Raw genomic sequence first — 24,279 nt, forward strand, 5'->3', positions numbered from 1 at the left:
TGGGCTGAGTAAGCAGGAAGGCGGAGTCTCACACGTCTCCTTCTTGACAAATACTGTGCCTGGGTATCGTGGTTAGGATTTCTATTGCTGTGATAAAGCATCCTGACTAGAAGCAGCTTGCGGGGAAAGGATTTATTTTAACCATTAACTCACGACTTACACTCCGTCACTGAGGGAAGTCCAGAAGGGAACTCAAGGCAGGAACTTCAGCAGAATCTGTGGACGAATGTCCCTCCTGCCTGGCTCCTCATAACCTACTCATCTGGCTTTCTTTTACCGGGGTCACCAGTTCAGGGACCTCACTGCCCACGACGGGCTAGGTCCTCCTACATCAGTCACTAATCAAGAAAATGCTCCACAGGCTTGCCCGCTGGCCAGTCTGCTGGGGGGCATCTTCTCGGTTAAGGTTCCTCTTCCCAAACGACTCAAGCTTGTATCACATTGACAAGACACCAGTCAGCACAATGGGTTCCTCTCTGTTTCACATCCTGCTTGGTTCAAAGCTTATCCGGCTCATGACTGTGTTGTATCCTCGGGGTTATTACAGCGAGCTTGGCTGTAATAACCTCTCACCCTAAACTCCTACTTTTTTGGGGGGTGCAACTAGACTAGCAGAGTTTTGTGGGGGTTGATTTTTGTGTATCTGTAATTAGACCAAAACTGACTCAAGACACTTTATTTTGAGAATGAGCATCAGATTTTGTTTCTTACAAAGCCAACTGTGAGCAATAGGGGTCTATCCTCCAAAGCCATTGACCCTGTAACCCATGCTGATGAGACAGAGATGGACTTTTACAGGGATAGCGATCGTGTCCATGGGACACAGACCATGCTTCATCTGTTAGAAAATGTGAGTACTTTACACACTTAGCAGCTAAGCTTCTTCACTCCCGCAGTCTGCCTTTTCTCTGTGCCATCGGGAAGGCCATTGCAAATGTCCACAGAAAGTTCTGAAGGCCCCACCCTTTGCCTGTCACTGCTCTTGACTAAAAATCTCCAGTCTGAGGTTGCAGTATATTTGATAGGACGCTTGTTGGACATGCACAGGGTCCTGGCACCGTATAACCTGGGTATGGTGGCATGTGAATGTAATCCCAGGACTCGGGTGGTGGAGGCAGAAGACCAGATACTCAAAGTCATCGTTGGCGATATATCTAGTACAAGGACAACGCAGAATATGTGAGATACTGTCCCCAAGAATAGAAAAGGCAAGAGAAGGGTTGAAAAGAGAGGAGAAAGAAAAGATCTTTCCACTGAGAACAAGAGTCTGGGGAAGGCAAAGACAGGGTCTGGCCTCTACATCCTCTACTCCCAGAGTTCCAAAAATGAACAGAAGACTGTTAGGACCTCATGAGTTACCATTTAAAGAACTGATTTGAGGAATCTGAGAATAGAGGGTCATTGTTGTAGCAGGCTTCCAGACCTTAGCACAGCTGACTCAATGAGAGAAGTACCATTCAGGCCGTACAATACCGCACAGGGACAGTACCACCTGCCAACGTGAAAACAAAGACCTAATCCATCAAAAGTCAGAGTTCTGGGAAAGTCCCTGAATGTACTAACCTTGCTTTTTGGCTTCTGTAGTTCTGTTTCTTGTAACTGTTCTTGTTAACTGAAGGATGTCAACCCAGGATGTGGTTTTTCTGTGCTTAAAAGCTCACCCTGAGAAAGGCTCAGGGCTACACTAGGATCTCAGCCCAGGAGAGTTGCCAGCTGGCTAGTGAAGACTCCCAGCAGTCCTCTCTGGTGGATACCCCACAGTCATCTCACTTTCCCTGTGTGGTCCAAGGACGTGAGGTGACAGAACAGGTGGTGAGGTGGGGCATGAGGGGAAGGAGAAAGCAACCGGTTCCTCTCCACACTCTCACGGAACTCAGGAGGAGGCAAGAAAGAAGGCCACAACACATGAAGAGTCTTGTGAAGAAAGAAACACACAAGGCCAAGACAGAGCCTTCTTGTCAAAATGCCCTCAATTTGGTCTTGAGGTCTCTCTGGAGTAGCTGAACACTGTAGCCCTGCCCTGGCAGATTTGGGGGGACTCCATCATGTGAGTTTGTGATGTGTCTTGTAGGAAATAATGTTGATTGGTTGGTTGAAATACTGGGATGGAGCCAGGATCTTGATTATGTTAGGTAAGCATCATTCTACTGAGATCACCCCCCCCCAACCCTTTAAACCCTTTTCATTTTGAAATAGGATCTTGCTAAGTTTCTGCCCAGGCTAGCCTCAGCCTTACTCTTCCTGGGGTTACACGCATCTGTTGTGGGATATCTGCACACTGTGTGAAGATACATTGCTATGATTGGTTTAATAAAGAGCTAGACAGGAGGTATAGGCGGTCGAAGAAAGAGGAGGAGGAATCCAAGCTAGCAAGTCAGGAGAAGCTAGATGCACTGAGAAAGCAGGATGGGCAGTAAAGAGATAATGTGAAAAGACATGAGGCAAAATGTAGATTAACATAAGTGGGTTAATTTAAGATATACGAGCTAGTGGGACAAGCCTACGCTAAGGCTGGACTTTCATAATTGATAATGAGTCTCCATGTTGTTATTTGGGAGCTGGTTGACAGGACAGAAAAAGACCCATTACATACATGTACCACCCTGGGAATAATCCTTTCTTTCTTTTTAAATTACATTTTAATTTGTTTATTGTATAATGGGGAGGAGGACATGAATTACCACAGTGTCTGAAGGGAGAGGACCACTTGCAGGAATCAGTCTTCTTATTCCACTACGTGGAGCTGAGGCTGTCCAGCTTGGCAGGGGCATCTTTACCCTCAGAGCCACCTCACTATCTCTGGGGTAAGCAGTTCGGATCAGTAGATTATCTGTAGCTGTCCCATAGGGCCTTCAAGAGATTTACCTAAGGCAGATATCTGAGTTGACCACAGTGAAGGATCCAGAGGAGCCAGAGTGGATCCCAAAGCCTGCTGCCGGTTCGAAGAAAGTTCAGCTTACAGGCAGTTGTTTCCTTGTTTGTCTGTTTAGTTGGTGAAGTGTTGAGGATTCAATCCAGAGGTTTGCACAAGCTAGGCCCATGCTCTTCCACTGAAGTATACACCCCCAGTCTTTCCTACTTGCATCTGAAATGCATGAAATGTATGAAATTACAGGTGCTTCCCACAGCTCTCCCTCTTCCTAGCTCTCCCTTAATAGGACTTGAGCCCTTCTCCCTCTACAGCAGCTCTGAGAAGTGAAAAAAAGAATCAAGTAAACTGGCAGTTCTGCCCCCAAATTGGGATTATGTTTTCAGACGGAGGCAGAAGGAAGGCTGTAGATAGCCATTAAGTTCAATTATATATGGCGAGCATATGTTTTTGCAGAGCTAAGTTGTTTTTTTTTTTATACAACAAACCAGCAAGCTTTACTTAGTCATACAAGCTGAAATGTGGTTGAAAAGCCATAAATTATACCATAAACCTTTCATGACGTCAGAGGCCCAAATTCAGACGAGGAGCTGGAGAGCAGGTAAAGTGCTTGCTGTGGAAAGAATGAGGACTCAGGCTCACTCCCTAGCACCTCCTGGAGAGCTGGGTGTGGTGGCACTAATGATCGCACTGCGGAGGAGGCAGAGGCAGATGGAGCCCTGCTTCTCATTGGCCGGCCAGCCTAACTGCAGAGATCCAAGCCTACGTGAGAGCCTATTTCAAAATACAAGGAAGATGGCTCCTGAGGGACAACACCTGAGGTTAACCTCGGCCCTCCACATGCACACACACACACATGCACACACACACACACACACACACACACACTCACACCTGCATACATGGGCACCCGCACACACATGCCTCTGATGAGATTGTCTTCTTTAGGTCACTCCTACGTACACCCGGCATGGATTTCTGCAAGGCTGTGCTGGTGACCAGTGCCTGAAAATGTCATCAGGGTCTCTCACCTCACAGATGGTGACTGGCCTCTCCTGCACTGGCCTCTCCTCACCATCGAACCAACGTCGGCACTCGTGACATAAACACAAAGCTGGAGGGCAAATGTATGCTAAGTGTCTTAGTTACTGTCCTATTGACGCGCACAGGCACTGTGACCAAGGCAACTTATAGAGGGAAACGTTTAATGGGTCTTGCTTAAGTTTTAGGGGGTTGGGGGCCGGAGAGATGGCTTAGTGGTTAAGAGCATTGCCTGTTCTTCCAAAGGCCCTGAGTTCAATTCCTGGCAACCACATGGTGTCTCACAACCATCTGTAATGAGGTTTGGTGCCCTCTTCTGGCCTGCAGACATACACACAGACAGAATATTGTATTCATAATAAATAAATATTAAAAAAAAAGTTTTAGGGGGTTAATCATTGATCATCACGGCGGGGAGCACGGCAGCCCGTACACAGTGCTGGCAAAGGAGCTGAGAGCTCACATCTCACCCTCAAGCTGCAGGCCACGGAAGATAGCCTGGACTTGACTCAGCTTTTGAAACCTCAAAGCCCACTCCAGCGACACACCTTGTGCCACAAGTCCACACCTCCTAATCATCTCCAAACAATTCTGCTCACTGGGAACCAAACATTCGAACATGGAAGCCTATGGGGGCCATTCTCATTCAAAGCACCACACTCATGAGGAGGAATTCTTCAAATCTGACTTAAGGTGCCAGTTATGTGATTTTTCACTTAGAACTATTCTGCATACTTCATACTTTAATCAAGAATTTTCCTGACCAGTTTTTTTTTGTTGTTTTTTTTTTTTTTTTTTTTTTTTCACCCCGCGCTAGGAACTGAAGCAAAAATCTTGTCATACTAGACAAGTGCCCGGCCAATGATATCCCCAGCCTTACACAAGGACAATTTTTATCCTCACTTTCACTCTCCACGTCCACCTAGGTCTTCAAATATACCAGGCCTAGGGAAATAGTTCAGTGGGTAAGAGTGTGTGCAAGCATGAGAACCCAAGTTCAAACCCCCACACTCTGTGCAAAAAGCTAGGTGTGGCTACGTGACCTTGTAACCCTAATGCTGGGGGTGGGGATGGGGAGAGGCAGGTGATTCCTGGAATTTGCTGGTTGCTGGCCTTGCTCCGGATTCAGTTGAAAACCCTGTCTTGTAGGAATGAAAGCAGGAACAAGGTGTCCCACCTCTGGCCTCTGTACATAGCGGCACATGTCTATAACACACACACAACACACACACACACACACACGCACACACACACACACACACACACTACATACTCTCATATGTACACATACAAAAAAGAAAACAGAGAAGAAAAGGACTATTGGGGACAGAGCAGATGGGTTATTTTTGAGGGAGGTAGGGCAAGAACCCTAAATAGCCCTTCATTCATTCATTAACTAATAGTTTAAGCACCTTTGGTGTCTAAGCGCTATGCCTGATAGGAGGACCAAAAAGAAATAATTAATGAGCTCTATCCTCAAGAACTCTGCAGTTAATAGAGTTAACCAGAATAAAATCCTTCAAACACAAAAGACTTGAATAAATAGGAAAGCATGTGTGCTCCTGGAACATACTAGAATTCCCTTGGGTTATCTTATTTTTTTTTTGGTCTTTCTTTTTTTATTGTTTTTATTGAGCTATATATTTCTCTCCACCCCCTCCCATCCTCTCCCCTGCCCTTCTACCCTCTCCCATAGTCCCTGTGCTCCCAATTTACTCAGGAGATCTTGTCCCTTGGGTTATCTTAAAACTAAATCTAAAACTAAAGTCCACTTCTGCACAAGGGCCGTGTAAAGCAGAATGTAGGGGTGCATGCCTATAGTGTTCTAGCACTCGGAAAGTGGAGAAAGGAGGATCAGGAGTTTAGGGTCATCCTTCACTGCATAGCAAGTTCGAGACCAGCCTGAGCTAAAGGTAGCCTTCTGTCAAAACAAAACAAAAAGACAAAAAGACGGCTTCAATTGGAAAAGACCAGCCTGCCATCAACTGTGAAGGCCAGAGTTCAGATTTCCAGATCACAGGTAAATTCCAGGATAGCTTCACAGCCTGTGTATAATCCCATCACTCAGAAGAAGATGGGGTTGCCAAACAAGTTGGCTAACAGGATTGGTGAACTTTGGGTTCAAGTGAGAGAACCTGCTTCAATGTATGAGGGATAGAAAAATTGAGCAAGACACCCAGTATCAACTTTTGGTCTTCACATGCACGTTCATACATGTATGCACACCTCCGCACACACATGCACCCACATACATGTAGACTTGCGTACCCATATACACATAGACCACATACATTTACACACACACACACACACACACACACACACACACACACACAACCCATCCATTTCATACTGATAGGTAAATTGATTAAACCGAGGGGAGAGGGGAGGACATGCAGAATAAGTGGAAAGGGGAAATAATTGGAATACTGGTTTACAGTCTTCACAGTTAAAAAAAAAGTTTGGGCAGGAAACAGTGATTGCTAAATTTAGAGATAATGTCTGCTAAGGGACAGGATATTTCCTCAGTTCTGAAGTGTCTCAGAAGACAGCCTGCCATTTGCAAGGAGAAAATTATAGCTATTTAGTGGAGAAACCAGATAACACGTGGATCAGGTGTTCAGCTAACCTCAACCCCCGGGGGCTGACTGATGGGGCTCCTCCAGTTAAGAAGCCTCAAGAAGTGACTGTCTACTCACCTCAGTGTTTATCTCCTCCCAGGGGACCCCAAACCTCAATCAAGGCATGAAGAACCACTGGGCTGGAACGGGTAGGGAGCGTTTCTTAAAATAACTGACTCAGATTCTTTAAGCGCCAGCTCAGTGAAAGAGAGAAATGCTGAAGAAGTTTCAGGTTGTGAAGGTGAAGGAGGCGGGTGAGAGGGCTCAGTGATGGAGCCCTGCTGCTAATGCCTGACGGCTTGAGTTCAATCCCTGGGACTCACGTGGTGGGAGAAGAGAACCCCAGCTTCCCGCAAGCTGTCCTCTGACTTCCACACTGGAGCTGTGGTATGTGAATGGAAAAAAATAACATACAAAAGGAAGGCCAGGACTGCGCCTGGGTAGGGTGGAGGAGAGGGTTTATTGTGGATCAAAGGGAAAGTGTAGCCACAGGCAGGGACCTCTGGGAGAGTCCAGCGTGAACATGACTCTAAGCCGGACCACTTGAGGAGAAGGGGGAGGGGAAAGCCAAGAGAGTAAAGCGTAGATGAAAAAGAATGGGGTAACCAAAGCGGTTGAATTATATAGAGAAGGGCAGCGGGGGGCGGGGGTAGCCCAGCCTTTGGGCTGGAAAAGTTGAGGGCAGGGGGCGGGGCATACCAGTCATACCTTGTAACAGGTAGAGACTGAGGGATGTTGGGAGAGCCTGGTGGCTGACCAGGTTCACTTTGATATATTAAATGGGTACCTCAGTTAGCCATTTGCTCCTGGTTTGAGCCCTAACATCATGCACATGTGTGCATTTGTGTTTGTCTCAATACCACATGTACACATATACACAAACCCAGTAAATGTAATATTAAAAAAGTTTAAAAAGAAAATATAGTTGTTTCTGAGAGCTATACATGGTTATGTTAAGAGTACCATCTTTAATTTCTTTTCTATTTTATTTTATGTGTATGAGTGTTTTGCCTGCATGGTTGTGCACCACATGTATGCCTAATGCACACAGAAGCCAGGAGAAGGCATCAGATCACCTAGGACTGAAATTACAGATTGTTATGTGCCGCCTTGAGCTGAATTGAAGCTGGGTCCTCTGGAAGACCCAGCCAAACCAAAAAGTTGAGACATCTCTTCAGGCCCTGATTTGTTTTTTTATCTCTGTGGTGTGTGTGTGTTGCTGAGGTGCATGTAGAGGTCAGAGGTCAGAGGTCAACTCTAGGTGTCATCCTTTAGGAGCTGTCAACTGTTGGGATGATCTTTTTGTATACTGTGTGAAAGGTGTCTCTATTTTTACCTCACCTGCCTAAGGCGCCTTCTGATCGGTTTACTAGAAAACTGAATGGCCAATAGCTAGGCAGGAAAGGATAGGCAGGACTTCCGGAAAAGAAAAGAATCGGAGGCAGGAGATTCACCAACCATACACAGAGGAAGTTGGATGTCTGGTATTGAGAAGTGTTAATGAGCCATGTGGCAGAACATAGATTGAATGGATTAATTTAAGTTTTAAGGGCTAGTTGGAAACAAGCCTAAGCTAAGGCCAAACTTTCATAATTAATAAAAAGTCTCCGTATTATTATTTTGGAGCTGACAGTTCAAAGAAAGACCTATTATGGTCAACCCTCCCTCCTTTCCTCTCCTTTTCTTCCCTTTTTCTCCCTCCCTCCCTCCCTCCCTCCCTCCCTCCCTCCCTCCCTCCCTCCCTCCCTCCCTCCCTGTCTTCCCTCCTTCCTCCCTCTCTTTCATCTCTATGTCTTTACTTGTGTACCTGTGTGAGTACAGGCACATGCCATGACACATATGATGGAAGTCAGAGAATAACTTCAGGTGTGGCTCCCTGCTTTCTATCTTGTTTGAGACAGAGTCTCTTGTTCCACGCTTTGCTAATCTGTAACAGACTGAACAATCAGTTGAGATAACTCACTACTTTGGGGCCAGAATTGTTCTGTGCTTTGTGAGCCAGGCCAGCTTGCCTCCCAGCTAGAGAGTTCTCCTGTCTCTGCCTCCCACCTCCCAGCAGGAGCTCAGAATCCTCATGATTCCATAGTAAGGGCCTTATCTACTGAGCCATATCCCCAATACTCTCCTTGCTTTTTGAGGCAGGATATCTCATTAGGTCCTGGGCTGGCCAGTCGCACTAGGCTGACTTGCCAGTGAGCCTCAAAGATCTGCCTGTCTCAGCCTCACTTTGGGATTACAAGTGCCTATTATGCCCAGGATTTTTTGTTTTGTTTCAAGACGGAGTTTCTTGAGACAGGGTTGCTCTTTGTAGCCCAGGCTGTCCTTTGAAGCCTGTCCTGGAACTTGTTCTTGTAGACCACGCTGACCTCAGACTCAGAGATCCGCTGGCCTCTGCCTCCCAAGTGCTGGAATTAAAGGCATGCACCACCACCGCCCGGCTTTCCCAGGCTTTTATATGGGTTCTGGGTACTGAACTCTGGGCCCAGACTTGTGCAGCAATCGCTTTACTGACCGATCCGTCTCCCCAGCCTATGACAACTACCGCTCCAGTGGCTTGAGTTCTCGGCAGCATCTAGTGAATAGCATTTCCTCCAGTTATTTTTCTCAGCCTGATGGCTCTCGGCCCTGGTGTTCCACTGACGACTGTTTTTCCTAAAGCCTCCAGCCTACAAAATGAGTTACAGAGTTCAACTCTTGTTAAGTCACTGAACTGGGTAAAGCACGCCGGTGGGGGAGTGATGAGCCCCATAGGTGACTAATAACAATTCTCCATTACTGACATGACTGGCTTCCAGAGGAAGGGAGCAATGGAAAAGTACTGTTCAATAAACATGGCCCACAGATGATTTTACAGACTGTGCCCTAAGAGTACATATCCTAGGGACATCTAAGCTCTCCTACTTTACAGGCATGCACATGGTGATGGTTGCCCAGAGACGAAGTCACTCTTCGCAGCTGAGAATGGTGGTGTACTGCCCCTATAATCCCAGCCCTTGGGAGAGGGAGGCTGGAGGGAGGATCGGGATTTTAAGGCCATCCTCAGCTACACATAGAGTTTAAGGCCAGCCTGGGCTACGCCAGACCTAAACTAATCCCGTTTCAAACAAGACATTTTTTTTCCTCAGAACTGTCTAAGTGGAGTGTGAATGCAGTGTTGGAGCCTGGTCTGTCTGGAGAAGGCTGAGCCATGAAAACACCTTTTGCTCCTCTCTTCCTCCTTTCCCTCCTCCTTCTTTTTCTCCTCCTCCTTTTCTTTTTGACTCAGTTACTTCTATGTATTTTATCTCATTTTGCATCCCTGGGGAACAAACCCTTAGCCTTGCTTGCATAGGCAAGCACTCCACACAGAGTTAAATGTCTTGCACCAATGGCTTATTTCTGGAGAGTATTTCAGCTCTCTATTTCTCATGACTCGACTGTCATAGGCACTTCGCGGGGCATCAGCAGGAATGAGTCATTTTCAAAATAGTTCATGTATATGGCCGGCCGATTACTTGAGAGCTCAGTTAGGGCTGTGGCTCAGGGAGCTCAGACCCTGTCTATGCGAGCTTCCCACAGGGCACCCTATATCCTTACAACTCACTGACTGCCACCTTAGAGCCAGCATCACAAGACAACAAAGCAGCCCCGCACGATTTGATAGTCTAAACCCCAAAGTTGTTTAGTCAATTTTCATCAAACCCCTGTGCCTTGAGCTGTCTCAGGGCCTGCTCTGACTTTAAAAATGGGGAAATTGATACCACCTTTTGATTTGGGGGAGAACCTAAGGGAATGAAAGATTCTAAACCTTCAGACCATCTCCTGGTCACAGTCTGGGTTTGCAAAGTAGCAGAGACAGACTTGGTTAGTAAGTTTCAGGTTGAAACCAGGCAAATCCAGCTATCTCTCACCTCACAGGTTTTGAACCTGCAAAGTTAGCCAGTGCCAAACAAGAAAGTCCTTGTCATTATTCCCTAAAAAATGCACTCTCGCAGCTGTTTGCACAGCGTTGGCATTTCATTATGAACTAGAAGCAACCAGAGGACTGGTGGGATTTCCCAGCCCGACCTGACAGCCTGAGTTAGATCTCTAGAACCCATGATGGCCGGAGAGAGCTGGCTTTCCAAGGTTGTCTTCTGACCTGCACACACTGTGCACGCATGTGCGCACGTACATACACACACACATACACAAGAGAGATACAGAAACAGACAGACAATGGTCCCAGGATTGTACCCTGAGGAGTACTAACTACCCGGTGGCAGGCGAAGCATCAGGGGAGACAGAGAGCCAAAGAGGATTAAAGCAGAAAACTAGTGAGAAATCCTATGTCAGCTAAGGACAGTGGCCATGGGGAAGTTGGCAGATGTCACTTGTTACTGCCGTAGAACATTTATGGAAAGGAAGCTAAATAAAGAATGGTGACAGTTGGAGATGTTTGGATTGCAGCAAAGTAAGCAGAAGTAGCTGTAAATGAACACGTGGATCAAATTTGTACAGGAAGAGGAAATAGGAGCCAACACCTCATGTAGCGGGCAGATCCACAGAGGCAGAAAGTAGAGCAGGGGATGCCGGGATGGGTGGGGGAGATGGGAAATGTTTGCAAGTAGACATGCATTTTGGGAGAAGGTGGAATGATGGAAATACTCTAAATCGTTTGGGATGATGGCTTCCAATTCTTCCAAACCACTTGGGTCATTTGAATGAACTATGTGGTATATGGATTATGTTTCAACAGAACTGACCTTTCAAAAGGCAAACATAAGGTTGAATACAAATACAAACACATGGCTGTATAGATCTCTTAAAAATGTGCTTCATAGAACAAATAACATATGACCCCAGTGTTAATCTACATCCCTGCACTAACTCCCACATCCTGGGACTCCTCTTTATTTCTTCTGTGCCTTCTCCGGCATGACTCCCAGTGATGGACCTGACTAGGAGTTGAGGGAATGAAGAACAGACAGACAAACACAGAAAAGCAGCAATCAGGTGGACTGGGCTCTCTGGTGGAGAGACCTCAGCGCTCTACAGGCTCAGAGTGTTTATTAGATACAGTTGAACAGGGAGTTGAGAATACTGTGCACTTCTGAGCAAAATTCTAGTCCTGGAAAATTATTATTATCAACTACTTAGGTTAATAAAGAAGTATGGTATACTCAAACTTGGGATTTAGGTATGTTTTCAAAGTCAAGCAAAGATATAATTTAGATAGAAAGGTCATCTTCAAACACTTCAGGGATATACAGATCATGGCATTTAAGATTTTTTTAATAACCTAAGTTCTTTTTTATGACAATGAGGCATGTGAGCACCAATCTACTTCAGAGAAGATAATGGGCATCGAAGAAACTCCACATGGAGTTACTTTTGTGGCAAAAGTAAGCCACTGGGCAAGAAAATGTCCCTGCCTCCACAGCTCACATTATATTGTCCTAATTAGACAAGCAGGGCACACATAAAGTGACTGCCAAACATTTTCAAGACAAGGAAGGGTAGAGTTTCAGAATATCCTGCTTCACAGAAAAGTCTGTCAAATATGCTAGGCTTGTAGGCAGAAGATGGATGCCCCAATATTGCAGAGAAACTTTGGGTGACAATCCAGGCTGTTTCTGTCTTTCCTCACATTTTTTTGGAAGTCGCTTGCTTGTACTTCCTACTTACTCAGTTAATATTATTTCCTTCTTGGGTCTCAGAGAGAGTTGAAGATTAGATAGCTACAGTTATAATTTAGCAGACACAGAAAGCAAGTTATAATAGAAAGTGAATTAGGTATAAGACTTTGGACTCACCAAGATAGGATAGACATGAAATATTTTCTCTGAATTTGTCAAATGCAAATGGACTAGACATTGTTGATGTACTTATTGCCTGTATACATTGTATATAGTCATTGTACTTATTGTATATAGTTTTCTCATATTAGTTATAGCCTTCTTATAGTTTTTTAGACATAAAGGGAAAATGTAGTGGCATTTCAATTGTATTTTAACAAAGACTGCCTGAAGATTTGAGAATGAAACAGTCCCACCAGTCAGCCTTATAGACCAGTTATTGTAACACAACCTTTACTCCCAGTGGTGTGTGCCGTTAATCCCAGCCCTAGAGAGGAATATAAGGGGCGGGGGCAGGGAAGACAGCTCTCAGATGCACAATCTCCTTCTGAGATCCCAGGAGGCAGGACTGCCATTTCAGACTGAGGCTGGCTGTTTTGCTTTCTGGATCTTCAGGTTGAACCCCAATTTCTGATTCTGAGTTTTTACTATTCGCGCTTCAATATATCAAGATTAGCCAGACTCAAAGTCTATACATCTCAACAAAGTTCTACACAGTTGGAACAGCCATTGAAACTGTGAGGCTTCACGCTGGGTTTTACACATCCACTTATCAGGTATGTTTGGGCGTGCTTATTCACTAGGAAAAAATGATTGCAAAATCAAAATTAGACAAACAATGAGGTTTATGCCCTCTTCTGTGACTCATGTGTCTGTTGCCTTAGCCATACATTTGAAACTTAGGTCTTGTGCTAATCATGTCGGTGGCACTGATTTGCATGAGCCTTTATAACTTGGAGTCTGTTTGCTGTACCCCTTTAGGCTACATCCTGAGTCCCAGTGTCTTAGTCAAGGTTCCTTAGGGGAGCAGAACCTACAGAGCGAATGCTCATTATGAGAGGGTTTATTAAACTGGCTTATAAGACACAGCATGAACCATCTAAAACATGGCTGTCTCACACTTGAAAGTCCAAGAAATCCAGTAGCTGCTCAGTCCTTGAGGCTGGATGCTTCAACGGTTCCAGTCTGGCAGCAAAGGTCTGGAGGATTCCTGGAGAGCCACTGATCTTTAGTTGATGTTGAAAGTTCAAAGAAGCTGGGTTCTGGACTCAGGGAAGGAGTGCAGCAAAAGCAGCAGCAGCAGCAGCAGCAGCAGCAGCAGCAGCAGCAGCAGCAGCAGCAGCAGCAGCAGCAGCAGAGTAGATGAACTTGCCAGTGAGAGTGAAGAACAGCAGGCAAAAAAACTAAGCTACTTTGACCTCCTTTTATCAGCTCTGCCACCAGAAGGTGTTGTCCACATTGAGGGTACATCTTCCCACTTCAAATAACCTTTCCAGGTTTGCCCCATCATCTGTCTTTCAGCTGATTGTTAAGTTGACAACCAAGATTAAACATCATAGTTTTATAAAACCTGCACCTTATGTAGGTGACAATTGCAAGGCCACATTAATGTATACTCTGTGGTATATCATTTGTATTTTTACTCTTTTTTTGGTGTTGGGTGCATTTATTAAAGATATTGCAGCCTTAAGCCGGGTGATTGTTGGGAGCCACCTGGAGGCACAGGTGGTCCTGCAGTTTGGAGGTAGCCACGTGGGGCTGAGCACCCCTGCCTGCACCCTTGCCTGCACATGCTCAGACCAGCAGAGTGGCATTGACCAATCAGGACAGCGTTCAAGCCGCTCCACCGTTTAAAAGCAGCTGCCTCGGGGCCCAACGCTCTCTCTCTAAGCTTTCTCTCGTCCCTGCTCTATCGTCCCTTCCCCCAATTTTCCTCAAGGGAATGCTCCAAATAAAGATGTGACCAGAGAAGGAATTCTCGTTTTTGGTGGGGTTCATTCCTGCTGGACAGGATGGCGCCCCGCAACTGGTGCCGAAACCCGGGACGCTGAGGGACCCTGACAACTACGCCGGGGGACCCTGAGAAAGCCCGGGAGAAAAAGCCAAGATCAGACACCAGCACAGAGAGCCTTGAATTGCAGAACTCTGAGAACATGGAGCGGTGAGTGACGTCGGTTGAAATCCCCAGAAAGGGGAGGAAAAGAAATGTAAAAAGGAATTTCAAAGGATAGGCCTAAATAGAAAAGAAAATACAAAAAAAAAAAAAAAAAAAAAAAAAAAAAAAAAAATCAAAGTTAAGGTATCTGAAAGAAGGTACAGAAAGCAACGGGGAAGAAAAATCCCTTAAGTTCAGTGCAGGAGGAATGTAAACAGCAGCAAAAAAGGCGAGGTAACTAAGGCGGGACTTTGAGGACGATGGGGTACGGGAGACCGCGGCTTCCGCTCCCTTTCCGTCCACCTGCGTACTCGCTGTTAGAGACTGGAGGCAACAGTCTCGTAGGGAGGCGAACTTGATCACTGCCTTCCCTGTTCTTAAAGAGCCACAGAGCTTTTGGAGGTGATTTTCGCCTAATTTTGTTAAGAGAGCTCAGTCTCTGGCTCTCACGTACAAAAAACTTTAATTTTTGACTGAGAAAGACAAGCTGCTTGATCGTGCTGAGAGTGCTGGCGGCAGCCGGCCCGCCTTTGAGCGGTAATGCCTGATTAAAAACACGGAAGTGGGCCAGGCACGGTGGTGCACACCTGTAGGCGTGGCCATGCTAACCAGTTGCTGGCGGGGAGTTTGCCGGAGGCCTACGAACAGCCAGGTCACCATGGCGACGGGCGGAGGAAGCTCATCGGCGGGGCCACGTGCTGAGTGCTCGTCACTCCCAGGCCCCTGGGAAGGTCTGAGACTGGGGCCCCCCGCGGCCCTAACCGGGCCCTCCCCGAGCGGGGAGGTGAGTTCCCAGAGAACGGGGCTCTGCGCGCGGGCGGACCGGGCAGGAGAAGCCCCCCCACGGGTGGGCGGATGCCCCCCTCGCCGGAGCTTGGCGGTGCGAATTCATTGCCTGAGGTGAGGCTGAGGTACAGTTCGCAGTTACGGGATAACCGGAGAGCCCGCGCAGGGCCCGGGGCGGAGCCATGCCTTTGGGCCATGCGGGGCGGAGCCATGCCTTTGGGCCATGCAGAGCACGCCACAATGGGCCTCAGAGGCGGGGCAGCCGCCGCCCTCCGCTGCTGCCGCCCTCAGCCAAGGTCGCCAAGAATTTAGTCAGATAAAAACATTTGTCGCCAAAAATTCAGTCAGATAAAAACATTTATCCCCCCAAACATCGCCCCTTTGTCAGCAGGAAGTAGTAAGATGATCGATGCTACGCCCATTCTCCCTTAAAGAACTGGTCGTGATTATCATAATAAAGGCATGTTTACCTGGTTACCGTATCCTAGGTAACAAAGAAAGGCGGACCTTTTGCCTGAGGCACCTGGTGAGATAAACAATGCTACCTAGAGGTTTTTCCATCTGAATAGGGGAGCTGGAGAGATGGCTCAGAGGTTAAGAGCACTGACTGCTCTTCCAAAGGTCCTGAGTTCAATTCCCAGTGACAACTGCTTTGGTTTTTAGACATAAGAGGGGGAATACACTACCAGTGACAGCTTCCCCCAGAGAAAGGATTTCTCTTGCATTCTTTACACTTAATTTTTAATTCAAAATTTTGCTGGTACAGGCAAACAAGATTTGCTCTTTGAAACGGAGACATGCAAGTCTCTAAGTTCAAAACCAGCCTACTTCCAGTACTGATTGTGCTGAATTTTTACACTGAGAGTTTTTAGTACTCTTAAATGTTAATTTGGGAGGAGAGTTTTGTTTATGTTTTTCTAGGAATGCTGACATACATCTGGATGCCAGCGAGACCGACCAGAGAGATAAAGAAGACGACCCAGTGGATGCTGAGTGTCCTGCTGTGGAAGATTCATGCGGAGACAGCAGAGATGACCTTCTGGGCGGTGCCAAGAGCAGCTGTTTCACACCATCGACTTGAGCAACACCCTGTGCAACCTCTTATCTCTTAACAATTTTCTGACTGACTCTATTCTGCCTTTCTCCCTCCTTGGAGATGGGTGGGAGCAGAGATATCCTTGGCATGCTGCGTCTAGGTGGGGACCAGATTGAAGAATAGTTTTGCCTTATTGCTCTTAAAGACAATAATTAGGGGGAGATGTTGGGAGCCACCTGGAGGCACAGGTGGTCCTGCAGTTTGGAGGTAGCCACGTGGGGCTGAGCACCCCTGCCTGCACCCTTGCCTGCACATGCTCAGACCAGCAGAGTGGCATTGACCAATCAGGACAGCGTTCAAGCCGCTCCACCGTTTAAAAGCAGCTGCCTCGGGGCCCAACGCTCTCTCTCTAAGCTTTCTCTCGTCCCTGCTCTATCGTCCCTTCCCCCAATTTTCCTCAAGGGAATGCTCCAAATAAAGATGTGACCAGAGAAGGAATTCTCGTTTTTGGTGGGGTTCATTCCTGCTGGACAGGATGGCGCCCCGCAGGTGATGGTGGCGCATGCCTTTGAGTCCAGCACTCGGGAGGCAGAGGCAGGTGGATCTCTGTGAGTTCAAGGCCAGCCTGGTCTACAAGAGCTAGTTCCAAGACAGGCTCTAAAACTACAGTGAAACCCTGTCTCAAAACAAAACAAAACAAAAAGATACTACAGCTTTAATTCTACAATCATAAATATTCCTCAATACCCTAAGAAAATGTCCCAGGATATTTAGCAAAGGGGATCTGACAGTTTAAATGTACAATGTCTCATACAACCGTGTGAGATACTGAACTGTTTAGTGGTTGCTCTTTTTTGTTACTTGGTACTTTATTTACCCCCTTTTATTAAAAATAGATTCTTTTCTCATACAATACATCCTGATTACAGTTTCCCCTCCTCTCCTCCTCCCAGCCCCCCACCTCTCCTCCAATCTGGATCCACTCCCTTTCTGTCTCTCTTTAGAAAAGAACGGGCTTCTAAGAGCTATCAACAAAACATGACAAAATAAAATATAATAAGTAAAACAAAACCCATCACATCAAAGTTGAATAAGATAGCCCAATAGAAGACAAAGAGCCCAAGAGGAGGCGTAAGAATCAGAGACCCACTCATTCCCACACCCAAGAGTCCTGTGAAAACCCTGAGTTGAAAGCTGTAGTATACACACAGAGGACCTGGTGCAGACTCGCGCTGGCCCTGTGCTTGCTGCTTCAGTCCCGGAGTTCATGTGAGCTTTGCTCAGTTGGTGCAGAGGCTCCTGTTCTCCTGGTGTCCTCCACCCTCTCTGGCTCTTACACTTTTTTTTTTTTTAATGACTCTTACACTCTTTCTCCTCCTCTTCCCTGAGCTGTAAAGGGAGGGATTTGATGGAGATGTCTCATTTAGAGCTGTGTGTTCCAAGGTCTCTCCCTCTCTGCATACTGTCTGACTGTGGGTCTCTGTGTCTGTTCCCGTCTGCTGCAGGAGGAAGTTCCTGACGACACACAAGGCTATGGCGTCAACCATGTTTACACGCCATTTCATACAAAGGCAGGTGAACCCAGGACATGAAGTCCGAGAAGGGGAGTGCTAGAGCAATGGCTTATATTGCTACCTGAAACGTAAAGTTATCAGCTATCATTTTCTGCTATTTCGCCCCCACGTTACCAAACTTAATGGAACTGGAGGAAGAGTATCACCAGTATGGTTCTAAGGTATTTCTCTTGTGAGTAGTAACGATGAGTGTTTTTACAGTTAGAAGCCAACTAGGTTCACTTTCCTGTAGATTGGAGTGCCGGATAATTTTAGGTCAACTTGACACAAGCTAAAGTCATCTGAGAAGGGAATTGTCTTGAAAACCCCTAAACATTCTTTAAAAAGGAAGTGCCTCCATAGATTGGACTATCGGCAATCTTGCAGGGAATTTTTGTAGTTAGTTGATGGGGAGGGCCCAGCCGATTGTGGGTGATGCCATTCTTGGTCTGGTGGTTCTGGGTTCGATAAGAAAGCAGACTGAGCAAACCAGGGGAAGCAAGCCAGGAAGTTGCACCCCTCCATGGCCTCTGCATCTGCTCTTGACTCCATGTTTCTGGCATGTTTGGGTTTCTTTCCCAATTTCCTTTGACGATGAACTGTGTTGTGGAAAAGTAAGCTGAACAAATCCTTTCCCAAGTTGCTTTTCTCATGGTGTTTCATTGCAGCAAGGAGAAACCTTGGCTAAGACAGTTAGGATAGTAACTAAATAGGATAGTTACTATCCTATTTGCCATGTATTGACTTTATGACTTTTTTTTTTTTTCGAGACAGGGTTTCTCTGTAGTTTTTGGTGCCTGTCCTGGAACTAGCTCTGTAGACCAGACTGGCCTCAAACTCACAGAAATCCGCCTGCCTCTGCCTCCCGAGTCCTGGGATTAAAGGTGTGCGCCACCACTGCCTGGCTACTTTATGACTTTTTTTCCACTGCTTTTTATAAAAGTCACACTTATTAACATATAATTTGGTTGTTCTGGATTTTGGGTGATAGTTAAGAAAGACTTCTCACCTCTCTCTTTTTTTATTGTTAATCTGTGTTCATGATGTGTATTCGAACATGTGTGCCGGGTGCTCATGTGTAGAGTAGAGGGCAGCCTTATGGGGTCAGTTCTTCCTTTCCACCCTTGTGTGAGATCTGGAGCTTGAACACAGGTCCCTAAGTGTTTGTGGCAAGCACCTTTGCCACTGAGTCATCTCATGAACCCAAGGCTTCTCATCTCTAAGATCATAAAACAATCTGATCATGGTGCTCTTTGATCCATTTATGACTTAGTTACCAAGTACTTTGAAATATTTATTAAAATTAAAAGTTGAAATAGGCACACTGGCGAGTGCCTGTCACCCAACACTAGGTAAACTGCATTGATGACCTGTCTTGTTGCAACAAAATATCTGATGAAAGCGATTTAAGGAAGGAAAGAGGAAAAGGTTTTTTTTTTTCACCTACAGTTCTAGCGAGTACAGTCACCCTGGCAGGGAAGGCAGGGCAACAGCAGCTGGTCTGGTTGCATCTGCAGTCAGGAAGCAGAGAGAGATGAATGCTGATAATAGTCAGCTTGTTTTATTCTGAGAAAGGGAAATAATGAAAGAGGACAATGTGCTTGCTAATGAGTTTATATACGTAGTGTACTTCGTGTAAGTCCTTTGAATGTGCATTCTCCATGTAAGGTAAGTTCTTTCTTTTCTTTTCTTTTCTTTTCTTTATTATGTATACAGTATTCTATCTGCAGGTATTCAGGCAGGCCAGAAGAGGGCATCAGATCTCATTACAAATGGTGTTGAGCCACCATATGGTTGCTGGGAATTGAACTCAGGACCTCTGAAAGAGCAGCCTGTGCTCTTAACCGCTGAACCACCTCTCCAACCCGCAAGGTAAGTTCTTAAACAGGAACTACATGTGGTTCCCTGAGAGGCTGCTGCCTCACCAAGACACTTCAATTTTAAATTGTAGGGTTTTTTTCCCCCCTTCAGGATAGTCCTACAGGCTAAGTAGCAAGCATGGTGTGATTTGTTTTCTTTAAAAAAGAATTTTAGCTGGGTGGTGGTGATACATGCCTTTAATCCCAGCACTCAGGAGACAGAGGCACGCAGACCTCTGAGTTCAAGGCCAGCCTGCTCTACAGAGTGAGTTCCAGCACAGCCAGGGCTACGCAGAGAGACCTTGTCTGAAAAACCAACAAACAAAAATTGTGGAGTGTCTGGTCCCCAGAGGAAGTCCTTTTCCCAAGATCAGGCACTTGGACAAGGGCCTCTATTCCCTCAGTGGCTTGAGGAAAATTCCTGCTTGCTAAGAGCCATTTGTTGTCAACTGTGGCCCTTCCATTGTTGTTAGAGGGCACCTGGTGGAGTTACTGAACCTTTGAGGACAATAGGCTTGCTGAACTTGTGTCAGGAAAAATGCTCTAATGAAGTTAGTGGCCTCTTTCATCCCTGAGTCATTGAGTCTGCTTTCAGTCTTGCCTGGGGCTAAACTATTATACGGTTATAGAGTAGAAAAGGTGTAGCTCCCCCGCCCCCCATAAAGTGGCAGTCATCCCGATTCACTCTCAGATGTGTTGGTCTCCTCCTTCCCTTTGCTGACGCCACACCTCCACTTTGGGACCTGAACCCTTCTGGAGCTGGACTCTGGCACTTGGTATTTCTATCCGTAGACTGATGCTGCTTTCAACCTTGGTCAGAGAAGGTGCTTTTGAAGTGGGCAGCAGCATCAAGGAGACTCATACGTCATCAAAATGTTGAGAATTAGTGACTGTTGGGGGTCAGTAAGATGGCTTAGTGGTTAAAGGTGCTTACTGCCAAACCTGACTACCTCCACTCAATCTGTGAAAAATCGTAGGAGGGAGAGAATCTACAGGTTGTCCTCTTCCCTACACTTGCATGCTCTGGCATGGAGACACCCCAACAGAGATGCACACCCACACAGGTATCCACACCAAGACTGCGGAGAGTCCTAACTCCAAAGACATCTGCATCAATTTCCTCAGGGATCAGGGGATCGCTTGGAAGATTACGTCATTACGCTTGAAGCGTACGTCATTACGCTGGAATGACGTAAGAGCTGAAGACGGGAAGGAGAACTAGAACGTGCTGCAGGCTGGACATGTCATGGTTATGGCGCCCATGAACTCACTGCAGCTGTGCTCTCCCGCACAAGACATGCACCAGGTCAAGCCAGTCAGCATCCCCGCAGGGCTTGAGGAGGGGCTCACCAGCTTCATCCTCTAGTTGTTACTGGCAATAGATAGCTTCTAGAAGAAGAGGAGTCATTTGGTGTGGGTGTGGTTGCAGGTCAATTGCTCCTGTCCCTGTGGATGGCCCCACACCCATAAGCACGCATGCAGCATTAACTGGACTCAGTAAATTATTTTTTTAGGATGTGGGGAGAAAAGAAGATGGGGGGAGATGTCAGGGAGATCAGGGAGGAGTAGGAAGGATGAGTTGGGGGTGAATACGATAAAGGTGAATTGTGTATGTGTATGATATTGTCAGAGAATAGGTAAAAATATCTTCAAAGACCCCAAACAACGAGAAAAATACTTTCCCAAAAGCCTGCCTCTCTGTCTCTCTCTCTCTCATCTATCTATCTATCTATCTATCTATCTATCTATCTATCTATCTATCTATATCTATATCTATCTATCTAAACAAAAATTCTCCTCAATAATAAGTTATCTTGGAACATACTACTACCCAAACCTAATGTAAAGAGTCATACTTTTATTGCATTTGTTAAAATAAATTTGACATACTGTAAAATTTACTCCTGAAAAGAAGAATTCAGTGTTTTCTTTTAACATATTCAAATATGTCACCCATCAGTTTTATAACTTTTTTTAAAATCACCTCTAAAAGAAACCCGTACTCATGGGGCATTGCTGCCTATTTTGTCAATGGTGGGCAAGCATTTATTTACTACCTATTTGTACAAATGTATTTACTCAGAATATTTCACATAGGGTCCCACAGTATGTAATTGTGACTGGCTTTCCCCACTTAGCCTGTTTTCAAGCGTTATCCATACCATAGCATGTTTCACTACCTTATTCTTTTTATAGCTCACAATATTTTGTGGTATAGATAAACTATATGCTGTTTACCCACCTATCAGTCGATGAACATGGCTGTTTTCAGTTTGTTGTTGCCAACTGTTGTGTTTGTGAACATGTATGCTTGTTTTTGAGTAAACAAGGTTTTCATTCATTTGGGTATTTATCTAGAAGAGGAAGGTTTGGATCATGTGGAAATTGTTTAATGCTATGAGAAACTGACAAGCTGTGTTCCTAAGTGTCTCCATCCTTTGAATCCCTGCAAATACTATATGAAAATTTACATGTCTTTACATCCCTGACAATGTTTGCACTAGAATTTTTTATTAAAGCCACCATGAGTGGTTGTGAATTGGTATCTCTATAGCATGTTTTCTTTTCTTTTTCTTCAGTGTTGGGCTCAAACCCAGGTCTCTGCATATGCAGGTACTCTACTGTGGATTGGAGTGTTAGCTCAGTAGGTAAGAGCACTGGCTGCTCTTCCATAGGTCCTGGGTTCAATTTCCAATACCCTCATGGCAGCTCACAACTGCCTATAATTGTAGCCTCATGGGATCTGATGCCTGCTGATACATGTAGACAACAGACCCATATACATAAAATTCATAAATAACTCAACAAGAAAAGGTTGAGTTCAGCTTATCACTGAACTACACCCCCAGGTACACTTTATATATTTGCCTTACTTAGTTCCTATGTCTCATCAGCTTCACGAAAACTGTGGCTACGTGTCTCCTGGCCCACTGTCATAACCCTACTGCTTGGCACAATGGCTACCAACAGAACACAAGGATAAATACTTGTTTGATGACTGAATAAAGGGTAAAAAAAATATCCTTGCTTGCAATTTGCCAGATGTGCTATGTAGAAAAGATCAATAATTTCCTAGAAACTCTCTTTTCTCCAGTGAGATAGGGGTCTCAGTCTGGATTCCCTAGAAAGCAACGCTGAAGCAAAGGCTTTTAGTGGAGCAGTTTTCCTGGGGAGTGTAACTGTGGGAAGGAGGGGCCAGGGATCAGGAGGAGGGACTGAAAGAGTGGTTGAGCTTCCGAGAAGTTATGTAACCTATTTTCCAGCCATCCATTTGAGAAGCCGGGTGTGGTGGTGCTGTGTGTCTGTGATCCTAGATCTGGGGAGCCCAAGACAGGAGGAGTGTGAGTTTGAAGCTAGCCTTGGCTACACAAAGAGTTCCCAGGCCAACCTGGGAACAAAAGAAAACAAATTTGGGGATGGAAGGATAAAAAAATAGGTATTAACTCTAAGTCTAATTTTCTAAGATTCTAGAATCTCCACACAGACACAGGTGTGGCTACCCAGACTGCAATTGGATGGTTGGAGCCCACAAGGAATTGTCCAGCATCGTAGCAGACTTAACCTGGAAGGTCGGGGATGGGGGTGTGCGTGACTAGAAAACACACCTGGCACATATTTAGCAATCACTCAATAAAAAAGTTACTATCACTATTAGCAATAAATATTTGTTTCTTAAATCTTCCTCTCTTTGCCCTTCCTTTTCTTCCCCTCTTTACTTTTTCCATTCCTCTCTTTTCTTCTGTTTTACAGAGGTAATTTTGAAGTGCGCATAGAAAAATCAGTGGAGAAATACCAGAAACAACGCAGGAGAAACAAAAGCAGCAAAGTTGATAAGAAGTTTGAATTGGAGGATTATGTATTGGCATTTGAATAGACAGAACCAGAACCTAAGAGATGTGGTTGTTGGGGTGTGGGCAACCAAGAGTTGAAAGGGCATGTAGGTTAGACCACATTTTATTCATTGGAGGAGTTCTGAAGTTTGGGCCACACTCAAGGTAAAGGTGATTAAAAAAAATTGTGGCCAGGTGGTGGTGGTGTTCCCCTTTAATCCCAGCACGTGGGAGGCAGAGGCAAGAGAAACCATGTTTTGAAAAACAAAAAAGAAGCCAACAACAAAAATGAACAGTAAAAAAATTGTGTGTGATTGTTCCTTAGGTGCTGCCCTCCTTTTCTGTATGTGTATGTGTGTGTTACATGTGTTGCCTTTGCACTCACTTGTGGAGGCCAGAGGTTGACCTCAGGTATCCTCCTCTACAGCTTCACAAGTTTCCAGGGTCTGCCTGTCTCAGCTCCCCAGGGCTGGTATTATATGGATGCATTGCTGTGCTTATTTGAAGTTTGATCCTCACGCTAGCACCCAAAGCAGTTTATTCAATAAGCCATCCATTCGGACCTCACATTGTTTTTGAGACAAGGTTTCTTTCTGGGATCTAGGGGCTTGCCTAGACTCATGGCAAGGAAGCCTCCAGGATTCTGTCTCTGCTGCCCCAGAGCCAGTTTCTAAGTTGTCTTCAAGTTCTCTGCCTGCTGGTCACCTCCCCAGTTTTAAATTTTACATTTTAAAACTAACACAAGGAGAGGAGCCACTAGCTGAACAGGCACAGCCTGTACACAGCTTTGTGCCTTTTGGATTTAACCTATTGAGTTAAACAATCAGTTAATTTACAAAGAAACATTTAAAGTCATTTGGCAAAGATTTAGCAGAGTTGAAGGAACAAAAAGATGATGATGTGAATGGGAGAAACTGGCCGAGGACAAATTG

The 24,279-nt window shown here is 45.6% G+C and overlaps 2 pseudogenes; both read left to right on the top strand.

The window, feature by feature from the left end:
* LOC148119701 (elongation factor 1-alpha 1-like) overlaps positions 1-24,279 on the top strand; it is a 46,239-nt pseudogene that overhangs the window by 20,785 nt on the left and 1,175 nt on the right.
* Positions 14,951-15,209, top strand: LOC148119702 (Nuclear RNase P; annotated as a pseudogene).

Source organism: Myodes glareolus, chromosome 15 (assembly GCF_982192425.1).
Source record: "Myodes glareolus chromosome 15, mMyoGla1.1, whole genome shotgun sequence".
In the NCBI taxonomy this organism is placed as follows: domain Eukaryota; kingdom Metazoa; phylum Chordata; class Mammalia; order Rodentia; family Cricetidae; genus Myodes; species Myodes glareolus.